This window comes from Portunus trituberculatus, chromosome 43 (genome assembly GCF_017591435.1).
Source record: "Portunus trituberculatus isolate SZX2019 chromosome 43, ASM1759143v1, whole genome shotgun sequence".
Taxonomy (NCBI): domain Eukaryota; kingdom Metazoa; phylum Arthropoda; class Malacostraca; order Decapoda; family Portunidae; genus Portunus; species Portunus trituberculatus.
The window spans coordinates 13,246,325-13,269,755 of NC_059297.1; the positions used below are offsets into that span (position 1 = coordinate 13,246,325).

Genomic DNA, 23,431 nt, shown 5'->3' on the forward strand with positions numbered 1-23,431 from the left:
ACACACACACCTCAGTTCTGCAGTATGTCGCACTATGTATAGATAGATTGGAGTACATACTAATACATTTCTGCTTCTCTTTATTTTTCTTTTTTCCTTGTTTTCCTTTTATTTTGTTGGTTGGTTGATGATATTTCTAACGGTAATATATGATGATGGTGATGATAATAATGATGATAGTGGTATGGGTGGTGGTGGTGGTGGTACGTGGTGGTGGTGTTGGTGGTGATAACAGCGGTAATAGTTTTTGTAGACGGCTCCCGCACTATATGATGCATGGCTTTACGACTTCGTTTATACTATCTTTTGTCTTTTTGTAAGATGGGACAACTGGCCAAGGGCAACAAAAAAAAAAAAAAAAAGCCCATTTATTTACCAGTTTACATTTTGCTTTATGATTGCACTAACACCACCAACACCACTACCACAGCAACAGCAACAACAACAACAACAACATCAACAACAACAACAATAACAACAACAACAACTAGGTTATTTAAGTTCTAAGCTGATTAAACATTATAAAAACATATTGTCTTTCTTCACAATTCTATTTCCAGCACAAATGAAATCTCTAAGTCACGAAGATACAATAACAAAGTGATCTTATATAACGAAAATAAGTAAAACAGTAAAGGAAGACACACCAAGACTCATCAATCAAAAGCTTCGAACATCTTTAGAAAGGAACACATTCAAAGAGTTTATTTTTTTCTATAACTTTCTGCTGCTCCTTTCATTGTCCCTCTTATATGTAAAAAAGTCAAGGACAACCAACAAACCATTCAAATAACATCAATATTAATCTGAAAAAATGGAGCACATATTTATATTTTGTCATCAGTTTACGATTGTGATGATTCCCTGATGCTCCTTGTGTGTGTGTGTGTGTGTGTGTGTGTGTTTGTTTCACTGTTTGATCTGCTGCAGTCTCTGACAAGACAGCCAGACGTTACCCTACGGAACGAGCTCAGAGCTCATTATTTCCGATCTTCGGATAGGCCTGAGACCAGGCACACACCACACACCGGGACAACAAGGTCACAACTCCTCGACTTACATCCTAGTTGGAGAGCTAGCTGACTTTTATTCATAGTATTGAGTGCAAAAGGTTTGAGGGTGTAATTCTATTGTACTTTGCATCTGGATGAAGGGATGGGGCATCTTAAGTTGCACAATCCTGGGGTTTGGCCCCTGAGGGTCCCCAAAATGTGACCCCCAGACCCATTTAATCATAATTTTGAGTGCAACATCCATTTCAAGTTTGTTGCATTCAGAATACCCCAAAAAAGAAAGTGGCACAACTTAAGACGTGAAAATGCCTGGGGTTATTAATTAAGACACGCACTAATTAATGACTAATTAACGATTTATTTAAACTTTTGAGTGCAACAAAATTCTTTTTCAAAACATCACTTAATGACACCAGACACTATAATCACAACTTAAGACGCGATGTTTCCTGGGGTTTGTAGATAAGATGGGTGTTTTGACCCCTGAGGGTCATGGGAACCCCAATTATGGAGTTCTACCCAAGAGGTAGTGCAACAATTTTATACCTGTTATGGATGACACAGTGTCTCAAATGGACAAAATGTAATTTAAGACATAAAATGTCTGGGGTTACTAATTAAGACGCCTTCTAATTAATGACTAATTAACGATTTAATTAAACTTTTGAGTGCAACAAAAATTCTTTTTTCAAAACGTCACTTAATGACCCAAGACACTATAACCACAACTTAAGACCCAATTTGCCCTGGGGTTTGTAGATAAGATGGGGTGTTTTGATCCCTGAGGGTCATGGGAACCCCAATTATGGATTTCTACCAAGGAGGTGTGCAACACTTATACCTGTTATTTATGAAACAGGGTCTCAAACGGACAAAAATGCCAATCCCTGCAACAGGGACAAGTGCATGCTGCATACACTTTTCCTTTCTTAAATAATTCAATTTTCCATGATTTCGTTTAGTTGTTGGCATAATCATTGACCACATTGCATATTCGTGAAATTGGAGGCTCACATCAATGATAAGGTACAGTACAATTTAGTTTAATGGGAGAAAGTGTACAAACAATACAGATGTAACATCAATAGATCTACGGCATGCATTAGCCCTCTTCAGTACAGTGGATACAGAGAACATGGCATGCCGCCACATGGTTTACATTGAAACTGACTACTGCCTATATATGCCTTTGTGTGATTTAGTAAATGCTTTGATAGAACATGATGGCTTCCAAGGAAGCTGTCTATTGTTTATGGGTAGGCTCTACATGATTTTCTCAATGGTTTAGTTTGGCAGTCAACAGTCTGGAATACCCTTGCCAATTCCTTTTTCAGATAAATGGTTGAAGAAGTTCAATGCTTATTAGTGCCCTACCTCTCGATCGTCACGATGGAAAAAGATTCTCCTCCGAAAACTTCGAATCACAGCAGTCAGGACATCATGATGAAAGTGTGTAGAGTACAAACATGGAAAATGCTGGAGATGCACCAGGTAGGCCTGTTGTGAAACCTGTCCGAAATTCTTTCTTGTTGGTCTTGGCAGGTTGATAAAGTCCAAATGCGATTAATCTACACTCGACACAAGCTTGCCTCTGATCAACATTAGCACTGGGAAGAGTCTGTCCGATGCCGCAAGTGCATCGCTGTTGAAGATTCCAGAAGACGGCAAGGATAGGCATGAAACCTTTGTCAAAGAATGTCTTGAAAGTGCGGAACGTTTTGAAAAACCAATTCGCAAACATCATCTCCGCACATTTGCAACTGAATGTGTGGCAAATCGAAAAGCAGGCAAGAACACGAAAGAGGCACAACTCAAATGCAACAGTGCACTTCTTGGCCGCATTGCCTTCACTGCAGCAACAAGTAACACTGACCTAGAGCATGTCTTCTCATTCCCATTGACACCTGTGCCACTCTCAATGTGTCATAGTGATGGGACGATGGTTCATACAGACAAAAGCAAGTTGTTCAAACTTCTTGAAGGTACTGTTAGTGACCACGGTAGCCCAACATTTATTGGAACTCACATCATCGACGGCAATTTTCAGTTTCACAGCATGTCACCAGATCAGCCAGAAACATATGGGGAGCTCTCACGGAACATCCTGCTGACTAGTTTGGCGTACAAGTCCCGGAGGATCGACATCATTTTCGATACTTACGAAAGACCATCAATTAAGGACTGTGAGCGAGAACGCAGAGAAGCTGTAGTTGGAGGAAAGTTGGTTATTGAAGGACCTCAACAGAAGAGAGACTCAAACTTCAGGAAACAACTTGAGAGGGAGTCATTCAAACGAGAGTTGCCTGTCTTTCTAACGAAGGATTGGTCAAACAGCAACTACCTGCCCCTTCTAGATGGAAGACAGGTGTTCTTGGGAGTGATGGGAGAGTGCACGCGTTATTTCGTGGATGATGGCGAAGTGAAGTCAGAAGCAGTTCCGTCTTTAAACTGCAACCACCCTGAAGCTGACACCAGAGTCATCCTTCACATGATTGAAGCGGACAAGAATACCCCTGGTGACATTGTTGTTCGAGCTTCTGACACGGATATTCTGGTGTTGCTACTCCATCACATCCATAGAATCACAGTCACAGTCTGGATGGAAGTTGGTACTAAAGGACAAGGTAACCTGCGTTATGTAAACGTTACGAAGATTGCTGCCGCGATTGGCAAATCTATGTGTGCTGCACTCCCCGGCCTACACGCCTTCACTGGATGCGATTACACCTCTGCTTTTTCGCGAAAAGGCAAGAACCGGCCTTATTCAGTTGTCAGCAAAAGCGACAAGTTCCAGAGGGCATTTGAATCATTGAGCAAAACTGTCCTAACAGAGGAAGTCATCGCGACCTTGAAGGAATTTGTCTGTGTACTGTACGGAGCGCGTAAACCTGTTCCATTAAACAAGCACCGGTTCAATGTGGTCGAAAAAACCTACAAGAGAAAGGCAACAGCAAAACATCCGTTTGACAAACTTAAAAGCATTGAGGGCAGCAGCATTCCACCCTGTGAATCTGAACTTGCACCACACATTGATAGATGTGCATTTGTTGCCAGACTTTGGGGCAGTGCGCATCAGAATGACCTGCAGAAAACACCCGCATGTGGTTGGGAAATCATTGACGGTGAATTTCGCATCATTTGGTTCAATGGTGAACAGATGCCCCCCTGCCCTCATTCCAGAGATACCGTCCGAAGGTGGGACATGAAGATGGAATAGATGATGATGCCGACGAAGATCATGATCCTCTGCTTGGGGATATGGAGTCATCGGATGACGAAACCAGTGATGAGTTACATGAGTAATGTGTCGAGACGCTGGTCCATTTGTTCAGATAAACTAAGGAAAGGGGGGTGTATTTGATTAGGAATTTTCAGTAATGGCATTAGGTGCATTAGCTAATCAATCGCCAATCGTAGGACAGCAGTTCATCAGTGGTCAAAACACCCCATCTTATCTACAAACCCCATGGCAAATCGGGTCTTAAGTTGTGGTTATAGTGTCTTGGGTCATTAAGTGACGTTTTGAAACAAAAATTTTTGTTGCACTCAAAAGTTTAATTAAATCGTTAATTAGTCATTAATTAGAAGGCGTCTTAATTAGTAACCCCAGACATTTTTATGTCTTAAATTACATTTTTGTCCATTTGAGACACTGTGTCATCCATAACAGGTATAAAAATTGTTGCACTACCTCTTGGGTAGAACTCCATAATTGGGGTTCCCATGACCCTCAGGGGTCAAAACACCCATCTTATCTACAAACCCCAGGAAACATCGCGTCTTAAGTTGTGATTATAGTGTCTGGTGTCATTAAGTGATGTTTTGAAAAAAGAATTTTGTTGCACTCAAAAGTTTAAATAAATCGTTAATTAGTCATTAATTAGTGCGTGTCTTAATTAATAACCCCAGGCATTTTCACGTCTTAAGTTGTGCCACTTTCTTTTTTGGGGTATTCTGAATGCAACAAACTTGAAATGGATGTTGCACTCAAAATTATGATTAAATGGGTCTGGGGGTCACATTTTGGGGACCCTCAGGGGCCAAACCCCAGGATTGTGCAACTTAAGATGTCCCATCTCTTCATCCAGATGCAAAGTACAATAGAATTACACCCTCAAACCTTTTGCACTCAATACTATGAATAAAAGTCAGCTAGCTCTCCAACTATCCCGTACCTACTCACTGCTAGGTGAACAGGGGCTACACGTGAAAGGAGACACCCAAATATCTCCACCCGGCCGGGGAATCGAACCCCGGTCCTCTGGCTTTTGAAGCCAGCGCTCTAACCAATGAGCTACCGTGTGTGTGTGTGTGTGTCGTGTGAGTCATGCAGTCTTTGTGTTACATGACTGTGATGTAGGTCACTCTTATGAGACTCCCCAAATTAATGACTGTTTTCCTTCTATTACCTAAGGATAGTGAGCTCAAGTTTGATAAGGTTATTAAATTATTCTTTCTAGTAATTAGTTAGATCACTGAAGCATCGTCTCTCTCTCTCTCTCTCTCTCTCTCTCTCTCTCTCTCTCTCTCTCTCTCTCTCTCTCTCTCTCTCTCTCTCTCTCTCTCTCTCTCTCTCTCTCTCTCTCTCTCTCTCTCTCTCTCTCTCTCTCTCTCTCTCTCTCTCTCTCTCTCTCTCTTCTTTACCTCTCCTTTTCTCCCATTTCTCTCTTTATGTTTTCTCACCCCTCTGACCTCTCTCCCTTCTCTACCTTTGAAGATCCAAGTAAATAGTCCACTCTGTCTCTAGTAACTCTTATAATCGGTGTATTATATATATATATATATATATATATATATATATATATATATATATATATATATATATATATATATATATATATATATATATATATATATATACTTTAGCTCGAAATCTTACGACACTAGATTCTATAAAACCGTTAATTTTACTAGACACAACACAGGTTATTGATTTAAGACAGCACTCGTTAACCTTAGCAAATTCAAATGATCTCAGCCTAAATAATAACTGGCCTGCTGCTCCGCTATTGCATCACCGAGTATTAGCAATTAACTCTTCAGACGTTAATGGTCCTCTTTGGCCACTCATAATTGCCGTAAGGGTCCTCCAGGTATTATTTTCACATCGATCTTCATTTTTCTTTGTGCCACTGATGTCTAGAAGCATGTTCCCGCCTGTTAGATCATGTTACTTTTTGAATTGCTCTGTAATTATCCAAAGAAATAGCCAAGTTAAATGTTATCGAGTGTTCAGTGTGTATTTTGTACGTGTTAATCAGTCACCAGTAAATTCTCCTTATTTTATGTCGATTTTCATTTTCCTTCGTGTCTTTAGTATTATTGTAGAGGTATGTTCCAGCCTTGCAGATCATGTGGATTTCTTGGATTGCTTTATAATCATCCAAAGAACAAGGGAGTTAAAACTGGTCCAGTCATTATGTATGTATTTGCTTGTTAATCAAACACTAGTAAATTCTCTTCATTTTTTTTTTACACGTACTGCACAACATTGATATTTCTCGTTAAGTATTTCATTTGTACTTACTTGTCTTTTACGACTGGATATTTCGTAATGAATGGTTATGGGTATTCTCTTCCGATATTTGTTCATTATTTTCTGCTGGTGTGTTATATTACAGTGAATGTTTTTTTTTTTTTTTTTATTTTGTTACCCTTCGCTGGTGATCCTAGATAGAAAAAAAAGAAAAAGAAAAAAGTGTTAGAAATAAGCAATGTAAAAAACAAGAAAATTTTGAAAATAAGAATAAAGAGAAAGCACAAATTACATGAAAATTAACTCTTGTAATAGCTAAAATATGAAAAAGGAAGAAAAGGGAGGAAAATGGAACAAAGCTATCAAGTTAATTAAAAAAAAAAAAAAAACTAAGCCATCAACTTCGTCCATGAAGAAATTTAAGAAATAAAAAAACTAAGTCATAAAATTTTAGTATGAAAAAGGACAAGAAATCCCTTCACTTATGAATGAAGAGAGAGAGAGAGAGAGAGAGAGAGAGAGAGAGAGAGAGAGAGAGAGAGAGAGAGAGAGAGAGAGATGCCTTTAGTTTTTTCTAGGAAGACCAAATACTTCAGAGAGAGACAGCTGTGAGGACTGGACAGCGGTTAGTTCCCATCAGCCTTACAAGGTCGCGAAAGGCCGGTGCGTGTGACGGGCGGGGCTGTACTAACCTCCGTATGTCCTTCACCCCTTCAGTACTATGACGCTTTATATTCATTCTGCTTACTGTTTGGCAATTTTAAACAGCTTCAAAAACTTATGAGGCGAATAAAATAATGAAGACTTTAGCCATTAGTCTTCTGAACTCCATAAACCCTTCTTACTGTAAATAAAATCGTCTCATCATACCTAGACTCATGGTAAAAATGCGACCCAGGACTGAAGGGGTAGGGTCATATTCAGAGACACTTTATTCTCTCACCACGACTATTTTCTAAGGCCACGGAGATGACCGGTCGGGTTCTGATGAGAGTATTTCCTTTTGATAATGCCAAAGTCAAGTTAATTTGTCACTGCAACCATTAAAACATCCTGAAAAAAACTGTGCACCTTCAACTCGAATCTTTTGAAATAGTGGAAGTGGTCGTGGAAATGTTTTAGAAAGGGATCTTACACACTTAGAAATCATGTTAATTTGTCACTTCATCCATTCGAACACACTGGAAAACCCGTGTATCTTCAACTAGAACCTTTGGAATAGTGAAAGTGAGTCGTGGAAATATTTTAGAATAGGAACCTTAGCCACGTCAATACATGAATGGCCGGGTAGAAGCGCAGGGGAGCTGGTAGGAATGCACCAAGATTGCTTTATCGAGGTGAATTGTGGGTAGGTGGAGGAGTGAAGAGTATGAAGCATAATGAGTGAAGGGGGCAGAGAGAGAGAGAGAGAGAGAGAGAGAGAGAGAGAGAGAGAGAGAGAGAGAGAGAGAGAGAGAGAGAGAGAGAGAGAGAGAGAGAGAGAGAGATTACAAGGGAATAAGTAACTTTAGAAACTCTGGAATGTTAGAAATATGGCTGACATGTGTGTAAAGAGAGAGAGAGAGAGAGAGAGAGAGAGCTACGCTTTTTTTTTTTTTTTTTTAGCAGTTTCATGTCATCATTGATTATTCTCAAGGTTAATCGCCTCCTTATCTCGTGTATCTGGCTAATCACTACTAAAGGGAGAAAAACCCAACACAAATTGCAGTGTAATAAAAAGATTCTCTGAGATAAGAGAACGTGATCATTGTTTTTTGAAGGATAAACAGTACTTTTTCTTACTGTGTGTGTGTGTGTGTGTGTGTGTGTGTGTGTGTGTGTGTGATACGGATACTTCTATAGCAACACACACACACACACACACACACACACACACACACACCGACTGAAATTGTAGCATGGATTTTTTTTTATTTACTTTACTTTTATTACAATATTTAGTTGAATATTTTCACAGACTTTCGGTCATGATTGCTGTGTTCTTTAAGGTGAGAAAAAAAACTTCATAACAGTAACGACGGGCGCTGCTTCCGTACCATTACGATAGTTTGGTTTTACGAGTTGTACTTTAATCCCTTCAGTACTGGAACATAGTTTTACCATGAGTGTTCGGTACGATTAGACGATTTCATTTACATTAGAAAGGATTTCTGGAAATCAAAAGAATAAGTGCCGAGTCTTCAGTCTTTTAATTCCCACCTAAGCTTCTGAAATTGCATAAAATCATCAAGTAATAAGCAGAATAAATAACTTATGAAAAAGCGCCATGGTACTGAAGGGGATAATCTTCAGATGGCAGCCAAGTCATATATCATTGCAACTTTCGAAGGCCACGATGATGATTAGTCGGGATTTCATGCGTATCTTTATCATTAAGAGAGTCTTGAAGGCCACCATAGCTTTAGCAGCGTCCATAGCTCACGAAAGGCACAGAGATGATAAGTCGTTTTTTCATGGATGTTTCTACCATTAATCCCTTTACTACCGTGACGCGTTTTCATAGTCATTCTCCTTACTATTTGGTGATTTTATACAGTTTCAAAAACTTTTTTGGGCCATTAATTTCTGACTTCTATAGACCCTTCCTAATGTAAATGAAATGGTCTAATGATACACAAATCTCAAAGTAAAAATGTGTCCCAGTATTAAAGGCATTAATCATGGGTGCAAAATATTCGATATACTATCACTAGAAATATAATACACTTGAAAACCTCAGTAGTCTTCACTTGTGGCTACTGAAAGTTTTGAAGATACAGGAAGGTGGTTTTGCGTTTAACGTTCTAGCATCATTATTCCTCCACGCTCTCGCCAATATTGCTTTGGTTACCCAGCATATTTTATCGTTTTCTCTCTTGCATAAGTCCTTATCCTGATGTTCTCTCGGGTGTTCAGGCTAAACTTCTGTATTATAGGGAAATAAAGGAACTCTATCCGTTTCATTAATACAAAAAAAAAACTTAAAATTTTGCTAGTGATATATAAATCTTTACTTTCTTTTCCAGCTAAATATACTATCTCCTCTTGTCTTTTATTTATATATTTACCTGTTTTTCTATGCAAGTGGGATTCTGGCATACATTATAGTTACATATGCCAGTGAAAGAAGTCCCTTCCTGCTTCTCTATTTCCAACTTCATATGAGTTTATTTCATTTAACCCCTTCATTTTTGGGACATATTTTTACCTAGTGGTTTGTTTACGATTAGGCCATTTTATTTACATTAGGAATTGTCTATGGAGGTCAGAAGATTAATCGTGAGAGTCTTCACTATTTTAATCCCTTACACGAGTTTCTGATTCTGTGTAAAATCACCAAATCGTAACCAGAAAGAATATGAAAACGCGATATGGTACTGAAGGTGTTAAGACATTCATACCTTTCTTTTGGCTAACTTTCTCGAACCTGCAAGAGAATTGGCAACTAAGTGGGCCTTTTTTATTTCTTATTTTTTATGTTGCCCTTGGCCAGCTTTCCCCTCTACATAAAAAAGATGATAGTCAGAGAGTAAGTCACGTTTCTATTGTGAGATGGCTTGAAACTTCCCAACTTTCTTTCGCCTTACACTGGCATTGCTTCTACCACAAATAAGAGATAAGGCTCTTGTGAAGGGAAACGTTAGGTGACGTGCTGAAGATTTATTAACAAACACAACAGACTGCCCTCCATTAACTCCTGTCATTCACCTCACCTAACTTAGCACTCCTCTGTTCACGTGCTTCCTGAATATTACTGCAGGACACAGGCGGTGAATGGCCATGGTATTTCCTTCGTGTTAAAGTGCAATATTGCCTGGAACAACATGCACATTTTGCTTTCTCTAATAATTATGGTGATAAAATGTATGTTGCATGTACCATTGTTTGTCGAGAAACCTTTAGATTTTGACATATTAGTAGGAATTTTTTTTTATACAGGTTGGAGGAAAGTAATAAAATGATTTAGCGAAATGTGAAACTTATGTGAACCCTCTCTCTCTCTCTCTCTCTCTCTCTCTCTCTCTCTCTCTCTCTCTCTCTCTCTCTCTCTCTCTATATATATATATATATATATATATATATATATATATATATATATATATATATATATATATATATATATATATATATATATATATATCCTTTTTAGTTTATAAATGCTCGTGTGAACTGTGAGATGTGGGATTGATTGGTTCACTTCCTGTATGTAGACTGTACTATTTCACTGAGCTGTGTCGGGCGCCGACACTTCTGCGCCGCATCTCCACTACTTTCACAAGGCTCTAGTTAAGATTATACGGTTTTTTAAGGGTGATTTTTAGTTCTAGTGACAGATTAACAACATTTCCACATTATTAACAGGGAAATACTCTCGAGATTCCGGTGTATGATCTCTGTGGCCTTGGAAGACAGTCGTGGTGAGATAGTAGAGCGTTTCAGAATACAGGTCCAAGTTGTGATGGTGAAGTCTGTCAGTGAGGTGGGAAAATGTAAGGAATGTGCAGTAATTATGTGTGGGATGTTCTCAGGATTGTTATGTTTTAGATTGTTTCTCCTTGAGTTTTCTTCTGATGATAGCAAACTGGCCTAGAGTAATAAGGAAACGTTCACTAAAAGAGCAAGTGCCTCAAAAATGTGCTTTTTCAAGGGTTATCCAAAAATTTGAGAAGTCTCTTGAAAATTTCCTCTTGAAACGAGTCATGGCAAAGGCAGGAGCAAATACAGAAGCATGCAAGCAGGGAATTCCAGAGTTTACTAGTGAAAAGGATGAAAGACTGAAAATACCTAGTTTGTTGACTATTGAAGTAAAGTGACAAAAGATTGATCGCCACCTACAGGTCACCACAGCTATACCTTTGAATACCTTGACCCAGTTACCCTTTTAACCACCAATGGAGAGTCAACAGCTGCAGAGTGTGCCTGTGATATGCGCTGAATATTCTGTCTTAAACTCTTTATAATGCCACTTGAGTTAGGTCACCTTCCCTACCTTTGTGTATCTTGACCTAGTTAGAGACTTTCGTCCGACCAATTATAGTCTGCTCTAAACTAGCCGCTGGGTCTTAGTCTGAGGGAATGTACAATTGGGTTAGTGTTCAAAATATATTGTAGCTTATTGACAATATGATTCATTTTATGTGTATGATATTTGTTTTCTGTTGATCAACACAATTATCACATGGATAGACCATACTGTTTTCCTCAAGATATGAATGACACCAGGCATTCGCATCCCAGATCGAGACCCAGGAGGCACTTCAGAATAGACAGACTATAACAGGTAAGGCGAAATAGGTGAGGAGCGTGTATTATGTGTCGAATAGTTGTTTTCTCCTTTAACTTTCTACAATGCCGCTTGGTTTAGGGTGACCACGGATATCTTTAAACACCTTATAACTGTTAGTCTTTTATCAACCAATCGGCAACGAGGGAATAGCTGCATAGGAGGCGTGTGTTGTGCATCCGCTGTTCTCTTCTCTAAGTTTTATAAAGTGTGACTTGAATTAGATTACACGTATTTATGATGTAAGCGATAAAGAGAAAAGATAGGTTCGTTTTACATATACTTGCCTGCCTGATGATTTCTCGCAGCTTCTTATGTTCGCTTATGTTCATTTATTACCTATTTATCTATTTATCATTTAACTATACTCTTTCTTTCGGCTGCGTCATAATCCTCTTCCCACTTAATTCCGTTCCCTGCTGACTGTTCCTTTTCAGACACTTTCCCCATTCACCTCTTCCTGCACGCCTCCCTCCCTTCCTCCCCAGCCATCTACCTGCACCCACACACATGACTCACGCAGCCGCCACCGCCACCCTCTTTAATAACCTCGAGTTTAGCGTAACCCGACGATTCCTTGCTTCGATCCTAAGACGCGAAGAGAATTAAACGGGGATCGATGCACTCTACGTCATGAGAGAGAGAGAGAGAGAGAGAGAGAGAGAGAGAGAGAGAGAGAGAGAGAGAGAGAGAGAGAGAGAGATTAAATTCAGCAAAGCGCCCGCAAAAGCAAGAAATATTAGAGCCAGAAAGAAATACAGAATCAGTCAGGGAGTTTATTAATGTTCCTGTAAATCAAGCAAGTTGTCTCCATATTTTAGGGAAGAACGGTATCCATCCATTTTTTTTTTTTTTTTATAGACATCAGTTCGTTGTTTATGCTCGTGTAAATTAAAGCTCGCATTCTGAAATACTTCTGGACTTCACCTCTACTAATTCCAAAGGCTCCATTTGAATTTGCATAAGTTTTAAGTTATTTTTATGCTTCTTGGGGTAGATTGACAAAATTTCTGCATTATTAACTGGAGAAACACTCTTGTAAACCCAGCTTTTCATCTCTCTCGCCTTGGAAAACAGTCGTGGTGAGAGAGCAGAGCGTTCCTGAATACGGACCTAAGTGTAAAGAGTGCTGCCTGTCCACCAAAGTACCACCCACTTCCTGCCACAGAGTAATGACCTCCGTAAATGTATGTGTTTTGGCGTCCCAACAAGTAGTGCTAGTGTTTTAATATGCCTAATTCTCTATATACAGACATGGCACCTCACACACATGGCGATGACGCTTTGAAGGTCTAAAAGTGAAGATTTGAATGGGTTTTACTATAATTTCTTCCGTAAATTTGTGTTTTAAAGAAATTGAACAGACATGATAAACTTAATTTACACAGACACGCACACACACACACACACACACACACACACACACACACACACACACACACACACACACACACACACACACACACACACATATATACATTACACACACACACACACACACACACACACACACACACACACACACACACACACACACACACACACACACACACACACATATACATTGACTTACCTGGTCTTCGATGTCGGTCTCATCTCGGCTTGACGGACGACCACGAGACCCTCGCTTTCTTTTTTTCTTTCTTTTACTCGCACCTTGTGTTCTAGACTCCTCTCGTCTGTCAGTCGTGTACCCTTCCCTTTCCTTTAAGTCACTCTCAACATCGTTTTCTTCTTCCTCGCTCCATGCAAGTTTCCGTGGCTGAAGCTCCGGTAAAATCCCGTTGTAGGTTTCTTTGAGAGTCACTGTGTCTTCATTCTCTCGTGGTGTGGGAGTGGTATAGTCTTTGGCTTCTTCATCCTCCTTCTCATCTTTTTCAGTTTCATCGAGGCGGATGTCGTCCTGCTGCTGCTGCTGCTGCTGTTGCCCCTGAATTTCTGTTTCATAAAGTGTTCGCTGTTGCTCTGCTTCCTCCATCCACTTCCCATGCAGCACTTCATCGTAGTCACTTCCGTACTGCTCGTTCAGATCGTGGTCAGCGTCAGTGATGCGGATGTCGGGCATTCCCACATGAGAAGCAGCTTTCCTCTTCCTTCTTACATCCTTACTTTTGTTTTGTCTCCTCGGCCTCCTGTCAGTCGATCCACCTCCTCGCCTCTCCTGTTGCCGCTGGTCGTGTTTGGCGTCTCCATGTCTCGTTCTATCTGTCACTCCTCGGGGTCTTCTCCTTCTCGTGAGGTAATCCTGCTTGCGTCGTGAGGGAGACACATTGTGGTTGATGACTGAGGGCAGGCGCGTGTGATGGTCTGGCAACGAATAAAAGTCCTCCTCGCCTAACACTTCCACCTCATCGCTGAACGCTACTGAACTGTTCCGTCGACTCCTGCCTTCCCCTGAGCTGGATTCTCCCATTGTCACCTGCTTGAGTATGGATCCCATTTTTTTTTCACTTATATTGTCATGCGAATATATTCACCGTAATTTAAGATGTTGGAATGGAGAGAAGATATTGATACTGGTTTGACAGGTACTCATGAACACACGAATCTATGCACTTTGTCAACACGTAAGATGACTTAATTCCTTCATCACGAACATTGAGTCAGCACAACCGAGGCCCATTAGTGAGTGATGCTCCCCATGATTATTTTCAATCACTGGAATATCTCTGACCAAAGCATGTTAACACTATACCGGGACACTTAACAGCTATATCACTTATATTTCTATAACTTAGAAATAATTCTTATACTGAATTCGAAAAGCTGGTATGATGACTGGAAGTATCGGGCGGCCGGGCAGGCGGATCTGTCAGCGCCACCATTCACTACAGTATATATTGGTCGCCCAGGGACCCACAACACAGCCAGCCCGGTGAGGGTGAGCTGAGTAGCCACGTGCACCGCCGCGGCTGCGCTGGCCTCGTGTTTACATCGTTGCTAGGACGTCACACACAATCAGGTCGAGAGACACTGCGCAGCAATAAAGGCTAAACACAAACGGTTTCCATTTTAATTATTCAAGAATTCCAGATCACGTGTGCAATCCTATTAAGACAATAATAGTTAGTTGCTCTCACGCATATTTCCACAGACTCAGATGCATATCCTGCACGAAGTGAACGGCCTCTTACTACTTTGTCTTCAATATTACCGTACGTTTTCTAATCGTTACAGAGAGGAATCTTCTTTTTTATCTCTTACTGTGATATCATGAAATGAGAAGATCAGCAACCTCAGAGTGCTCAGAAACTATTACCTTTAGGCAGCTTGGTATTACTTGAAGCTTTGTATAAAAATTGATATCAGAAAATGAGGTGATCAGTAACCTTGACCCTTTTAACCTTAGGGCGCTCAGAAGACATTACCTTTAGACAGCTTAATATACCTCAAAACACCTTACCTCCCTACCTCCAGAACTTTACCGGGACGCCCTGTCATGTCCCTCACCTTTGAGTTGCATCCTTGAACCGCAGGAAGCTTCTTTTTATTGCTAAAGATTCATGTGTCACTACATGCGTCAGTGCCTGCTGCCTGTCCTGGCCAGGTTGATACCATCATTCGGTTCCTATTCCCTTCACACACACACACACACACACACACACACACACACACACACACACACACACACACACACACACACACACACACACACACACACACACACACACACACACACACTCTCTCTCTCTCTCTCTCTCTCTCTCTCTCTCTCTCTCTCTCACACACACACACACACACACACACACACACACACACACACACACACACACACACACACACACACACACACACACACACACACACACACATACACACACACACGATTTAAGAAAGATACAGATAAATTCACACGAATCGTACTAAAATAACATTGTTGAAATATTAGATTCATGAAAACATATGACCAATAAAGCATCAGGAGGACATTTACCACAGCATTGTCATATTTGGTATCAAGTTTGTTATATTTATTCTTTTCTTTCGCCCCAGATGGTTAAAACACAGCAGGGTGGATCACTGGGTTTAGTGTTGACCCTATCCCTTCCAATAACAAGATCGTGGTGTGTGGTTTTTCTACTCATGACCTTGGCAAAATCGTGACATACTAGCATTGTCGTGTCAGGAGTGCAATGGGTACCACCTGGTAGCAAGTATTTCGCTCTCTCATGTAGTCATCGAAAAGTATACGCACACACACACACACACACACACACACACACACACACACACACACACACACACACACACACACACACACACACACACACACACACACACACACACACACATACACACACATTGGTAATAATAGTAGTCTTCGTCGTCGTCGTCGTCGTCGTCGTCGTCGTCGTCGTCGTCGTAGTAGTAGTAGTAGTAGTAGTAGTAGTAGTAGTAGTAGTAGTAGTAGTAGTAGTAGTAGTAGTAGTAGTAGTAGTGGTGGTAGTAGTAGAAGTAGCTGTAGTAGTTGCAGCAGTAACAACAGCAGTAGTACAAGACAAAGACACCGATGTATTTTAACTTCATTCATTGCCTAGATCGATATGGTACTTTTGAACCTGGCCCACCTACGCATGTGCTACGTCTGTGTGCTGTCCGTCATGAGAATATGGTACGCACTGGCTGAATCCAGTTGACAAGTTTCTGCATAGTCCAATAGATTAGAATGATTCCATCAATATCTTTTTTATTTCACATTATATTGTCATTTGGTCTCATAATAGGTTTCCTGTCGTTTTGTGCAATTCTGGAAATAACTGTAAGATAGCACGCCTTTTAGTTTTAAGCTCTTTCATATTCATAAACAATAATTTACAGGAATAAGAAGATGCAATATTTATCTACACATAGTCCAACAACGAAGAGGAATAAAATAAAATAGATTTCCAGCCAATATAATGTGTATATAATGTGTGGAGGTGGCAGAAGAACGAAAGAAATATCCCAGAGTGGTTAGTGGCTGAGGAACTGGCCAGCATCCTTATGTGCCGTCCCTTTATCCTTTATCAAACCCTGAAAGGCCCCAGGCAATGGCGAGGCTAAGGGGAAGCGGAGGTGGCGGTCCGACCCGGGCGGCACTTTTTTGGGACGACGCTTTTGGTCCTTAGGCCGGGCGCACATTAAGACGCATGCAGGCAACACAGACGATACAGCACAGAGCAGGGCAGAAAAATGCATCTCAGTGGTTTAAACCTAAGCGCGCATATTGACATGCAGGACAGCACAGCACAAATGTAGACCTGTGTCGGCCTGTGCGACGCAGTCGTTCGAATGCAGTTTCCTGTATCACGTGCGGCACAGCAAAAAAAAAAAAAAAAAAAAATTGACAGCAACTCACTCTGTTAGTACTCACAATGTCGTCCACGGAGCAACTTATAGAACATGTTCGCCATCAAAGAGTACTGTATGACACTAGTCATCCTGATTACATGAGAGGAACGTATAAGGACGAGTATGGGCTCACATTGCATGCATTCTACAACTACGTAAAAGATGGTGAGTATGGGATATTACTGTGTGAAAATTGCAAATACGGCTTGGAGATTAGAGGTTTTCTGCCATGATAAACACTACCGCACAGGTCGACAGACTGTTTCTCAATGTGCACACCACACCAATGCTGCCCTGTGCTGTCCTGCCCTGCCCTACCCTGTGTCTACCCTGCTCTGCTCTGCCCTATGTCTCAATGTGCGCCTGGCCTACAGTTGTCAGTTTTACGTTATTAGGCCTGTGCTATTGGTAATTAGCCCTAGAGCCTTATTCTTGATACTCAGGCCTAGATGCGTCTTTATCCAATAAAAAAACAGCTTATATATATATATATATATATATATATATATATATATATATATATATATATATATATATATATATATATATATATATATATATATATATATATATATATATATATATATATATATATATATATATATATATATATATATATATATATATATATATATATATATATATATATATATATATATATATATATATATATATATATATATATATATATATATATATATATATATATATATATATATATATATATATATATATATATATATATATATATATATATATATATATATATATATATATATATATATATATATATATATATATATATATATATATATATATATATATATATATATATATATATATATATATATATATATATATATATACTTGCTCTCAAAACATATATATATATATATATATATATATATATATATATATATATATATATATATATATATATATATATATATATATATATATATATATATAGTATACTTGCTCCTCAAAACAAAGCACGCGCAACCACCATCGGGGGCTGAAATAGCGGCGGTGTTGATGGTAGTAGTGATAGTAGGAGTAGTAGTAGTAGCAGCAGCAGCAGCAGCAGCAGTAGTAGTAGTAGTAGTAGTAGTAGTAGTAGTAGTAGTAGTAGTAGTAGTAGTAGTAGTAGTAATACCAGTAGTAGTGTTTGTGGTTGTGGCGGTGGTAATAGTAGCAGAAGTAGTAGTAGTAGTGATAGTAACAATAACAATAGTAGCGGTGGTGGTGGTAGTGACAGATTACACACACACACACACACACACACACACACACACACACACACACACACACACACACACACACACACACACACCACATTTACCAAATCTTCACCACACCTGCACACATCTTATAAATGCTTAAAGACACCCCATATGTTACTTATAAATTAATGTTGTTAATGATTGCATATCGCAGAATTGAAGATGATAGTAAACTAAATATTGTCCTCCTCTGACATCTAATAAATATCACATAACCACTCGTTCTTTGAAGTCTGTTGTATTTAGAAATGTGTATAGCTATAGCGCCCTAGGCCTTGTGATGTCGTCAGTTAAGTAAAATTAATCATATAAGGCCAATTTTTTTTTTTTCAGATGGAAGGAAGAGAAAGGTTATGCTTGCCTAGTGGTTGTTATATAAAGAAGAAACAATCCTGTAATAACAAGCCGTAGCCTGGTTAGGATGTTCCTGATCAAAATGTCATTAGTAGTTAATGTGCACATTTCCAACAGTGAGGAACCAGCAGAATTCAGATTACTCTATACTTACGGTACTTATATCATTCCTATTACTACGAATATATTTACAGGACATTTTGTGCTACTTATCTATGCAGTAGTATCAATAACACTCTGATGGCAAACTTTGTCTCCAAATATCAAGCTAGTTAAAATGGCAACTGTTGCTAAGCTGATCCAGGCAGAGTCGTTCCCCCACCCACCCTCTAGTTCAGTTTTTCAGACTCTTTCGTGACGGCAGGAAGAAGGTGAGTTAATAGCTAATACTACCTTGAAAAGCCTCTGTTGATTTGACTTAAGATTTTAAGAGTGTTTTTACGATTCCAGTGACATATTGACAAGATTTCTACACTCAAAAGGTTCTGGTTGAAGTGTCACGGGATTTCACAAGTGTTATGAAGGTTTTAGTGGCAAAAGAAAGACAATAAGAATGTTGGGTGACAAACTTGTCGTTATTGGTTAGATTTCAAAACCATTGAAAGTAAGATCACAAGTGAAAACGTAACCATTTTCATTGTCCATTACAATACCTTATAATCTCAACTTACCAGACATTATACAAAGAAAATATCCATATGTAACATAAGTAATCATCCTCAGAACTAATATCCTATACAAAATCCCAAGGAAGCTTCCTTAAAAATTCTGACTCTATTTTGAATATCTCAGGAATTTTGTTTAGTTTGAGAAAACTATTAACAATTAAAGATTTTATAGTACTAGTGTGTAGCAGCAGTAGTTGTAGAAATAGTAGTAGTAGTAGTAGTAGTAGTAGTAGTAGTAGGTAATAGTAGTAGTAGTTGCAGAAATAGTAGTAGTAGTAGTAGTAGTAGGTAATAGTAGTAGTAGTTGCAGAAATAGTAGTAGTAGTAGTAGTAGTAGTAAGTAATAGTAGTAGTAGTTGCAGAAATAGTAGTAGTAGTAGTAGTAGTAGTAGTAGTAGTAGTAGTAGTAGTAGTAGTTGCAGCAGTAGCAGTTGTAGTAGTGGGAGTAGTAGCAGTAGTAGGTAAGAGAGTTCTACTTTAGTGTCTGCCTTATTGGGTCTCAAAGTTGTCGCAGAAAGAGTACATTTTATGGGTATCTATTACAAATGGATAAAAACAGATATCAAATAGCAATATATGATTTACGTCTTAATAAGGATGTTTGATTTCACTGTTCGTTGTGCGCTACGTCTAATAATACATGGAAATTAACAAAGATAAGAAATTCGAAATAGATCATCTACGTAAGGCAGTTTTTTTTCTTTTTTGGTTGGGGGGAGGGCGGTGGAAGATACAGCAGGTGGCTTTACCGTGTTGTGTGTTGTACCAGCTGTGTAGGTAGGCTCAGAGGTCATGTCCATTGTGAGATGTGTGTGGTTTCTCTGTTTACTTGGTGTGGCTTTTATTCCGGCAATCTTTTCCAGCACCTTTGCGTTCGGTTAGAATTAAGATATATTAGATTAAAACTTATAGAATTTTGGTAATTCATTACAAATTAGATTACTGGCAGTTATTTTCTTCTGTGAACAACGACAAAACATTAGAAGTCATTGCAAAATATTAAAAGATACTGATTAAAATAGCATTTCGAAATCATGTAGTAATTACCAATATGAAAAGTAACTTATATACGCAGTCTTAAACGAACAGAGTAAGTTGTGTTAGTCTTTAGAGAGGTGAAAAAATGGAGAATCATGACAGAAAACTAAGCAATAGTTATTCCATATCGCTGCATCCTTGAGTAATACAAATATCAACATGTGTCGATTAAACTTGTACCTTGCAGAACCTGAAATGACGAAAGAAGAAAAATACAATCAGGGGAGAGAGGGCGACACGACACGACCAACAGGTGAGGCGGCAACAGGTGAGGTGAGCAAAGGCATTTATGTATAAGAAAACAACAGAACCAAGACCAACAGGTGTGTTTATATTATACTACAGGTGAATTGTCGACTTGTTGAGCAAGGGGGGAAATAACTAGACAGGAGAGGGGAAGGGGAGGGAGGGACACAGGCCAACAGGTGGTCGTGTGTGTGTGTGTGTGTGTGTGTGTGTGTGTGTATGTATGACGAGGCTCAAACTGTTTCATATCGATCACTACCTATACTTACCTACCTATCACACACACAAAGCGTTCTCTCTCTCTCTCTCTCTCTCTCTCTCTCTCTCTCTCTCTCTCTCTCTCTCATTCACCGCAGGCGAATGACAAATCGTTCAAACAGGCAGAAAATAAGTTCATTCGACTATGAAATCAACTCAGCACCAGCATGCAGATCCGGAAAACCTTGGACCATATACTTTTTTTATGCCACCCCGAAAAATCCTCACAACTTTCTACCAATGAGACACACACACACACACACACACACACACACACACACACACACACACACACACAATAGAGGCTGGGGCAGAAAGGATAGAGGGATAGAAGAAGAAGAGGAGGAGGAGGAGGAGGAGGAAAACATGCTGCAGTGATAGGAGCTTCATTTGGCACTTCATATCAGGGTAATTTTTAAACAGCAGACACAGAGAGAGATACCACTGCAGAAACATCTCATCGGGGTAACCTTCATATGGAGCATCACACTGTCTGTAGTTACTAGTAGAACAATGTAAGGCGGCGTATATTCTTATTCCTCTCACTTGCTACAACAAATTCTGAATGTAAAAGACTGTGAGGAGTGGCTGGTCTTCCTTTCCTTCTTTTCCTACTTCCTATATGGATCAAAACCTCAATACTTTTACATCTTAAAATTGATTAAAATATCCTTGAAAACCCTATTAATTTCACGAGAGCCAGTTAAACTATTAATAAAGTCATGGAAAACACATTTGAAAACCATATTGAATTTTACTTATATCTCAAAGCCTCAATAGCTTTCAACACATTCTCAAATTATTTCCTTACAAACATACGTAATGTTCACCAAACAGAACTGTTAGTCTCTTTTATTGGGCAATGCATAGAGATAGCTTAGTGTATATAAACAATGCGATTGATACATGAGTGTGTGGTAAACATGACATTTGCATTAGTAAATAAGAAGACTGTAACTGAAAGCTTTGTCACTGAGTGCTTATTCATAAATATAAGAAGAAACAGGCCTGCAGTTTCTATCTTTATCCATTTTTTTATGAAAGGAACAAAAAGAGAGGCTAAAAAAAAAAAGAGGCCATCGGTCAGTCCTCAAGAGTAATCGTTCTTAATCTTGTTAATGGTGTGTGTGTGTGTGTTTGTGTGTGTGTGTGTGTGTGTGTGTGTGTGTGTGTGTGTGTGTGTGTGTGTGTGTGTGTGTTCCACTACTCGTTATCTTTTATATGCTCAATTTACTTCATACTTCTTTTTGCACACAACAGCAACATACGACACCACTGTTAGGACTGCACACTGACATCCCCACCGCCATTCCTACCATTACCACCACTACAACTTTTACTACTACTACTACTACTACTACTACTACTACTACTACTACTACTACTACTGCTGCTACTGCTACTACTACTACTGCTGCTGCTGCTGCTACTACTACTACTACTGCTACTGCTGCTGCTGCTGCTGCTGCTGCTGCTGCTGCTGCTGCTGCTGCTGCTGCTGCTGCTGCTACTACTACTACTACTACTACTACTACTACTACTACTACTTCTACTACTACCGTACAACATATACTACTCCTACTCCTACTACTACTACTACTACTACTTCTACTACTACCGTGCAACATATACTACTCCTACTACTACTACTACTACTACTACAATATTATTGCTGGTGCTGTTGAACTCTTGAAATTAGTAGTAGTAGTAGTAGTAGTACTAACAATAATGTAATAACAAAAATTACTCTCGATGAATGGGAATTAAGATAACCCAGATAAGTACATACAAACCAGCGTGAAAGGTGAAGGGAGGGGTGCACACCGGTCGATTGCTAATGGTAATCAATACATTATGTTTGTGGCGTGAGGCCGTACTTGTCTGGCCGTAGCAGGGGACAGACTCCCTCACGCCGCTCACTTATCCTCCCCCACACGATCGATTCCCACTGGAGTGCGTTGGAACGGTATCTGAAGGAGGAGCAGCAGAAGACACGTGCTTCAAATTACGCGCTAGTTTTCTAGTATTTACCTGTGTTGCGGGGACGGCTCCCACCTCAGCTGATTGATGTAAACACCGAACGTAAACAATACTAAACTAACATTGTGCCTTATGAAATTACGTACTCTCTCTAAATTTTCACAAAGAAATATCAAGCTTTTCCATCAGTCAAAAAAATCCTGCCAAAAATCCACCTCTAGACCTCATATTATGGCCAAATATGTGCAAGATTGTCGCGTATTGTGTAGATGGCGCTTCAGTAGATTGTTGCTTCACTAGTAAACTGAAGCCCCTGAAACCCCCTCTGGCTCTCATTTGGCAGCGGAGCCACACGTCTGGGCCATACACTCCGCCTCTATGACACCGGTAAGTGAGTCAGGAGTGCTCTGCCGCCTCCTGAGGGACCGTGGTGCCTTGTACAGGTGTTGCGGAGGGCGTGAAAGACTGTTTTAGGTATAATAAGTTTGTTGTACTTGAGTTAATCTATCTACCCCTCTTGA

General features: G+C 39.5%; 1 non-coding gene across 1 annotated transcript; it reads right to left on the bottom strand.

Moving 5' to 3' along the window:
- Positions 1–5,243: 5,243 nt before the first annotated feature.
- Trnal-caa lies at positions 5,244–5,317 on the bottom strand. Its single transcript has one exon. It is a non-coding gene; the product is annotated as a tRNA-Leu (tRNA).
- Positions 5,318–23,431: the final 18,114 nt, after the last annotated feature.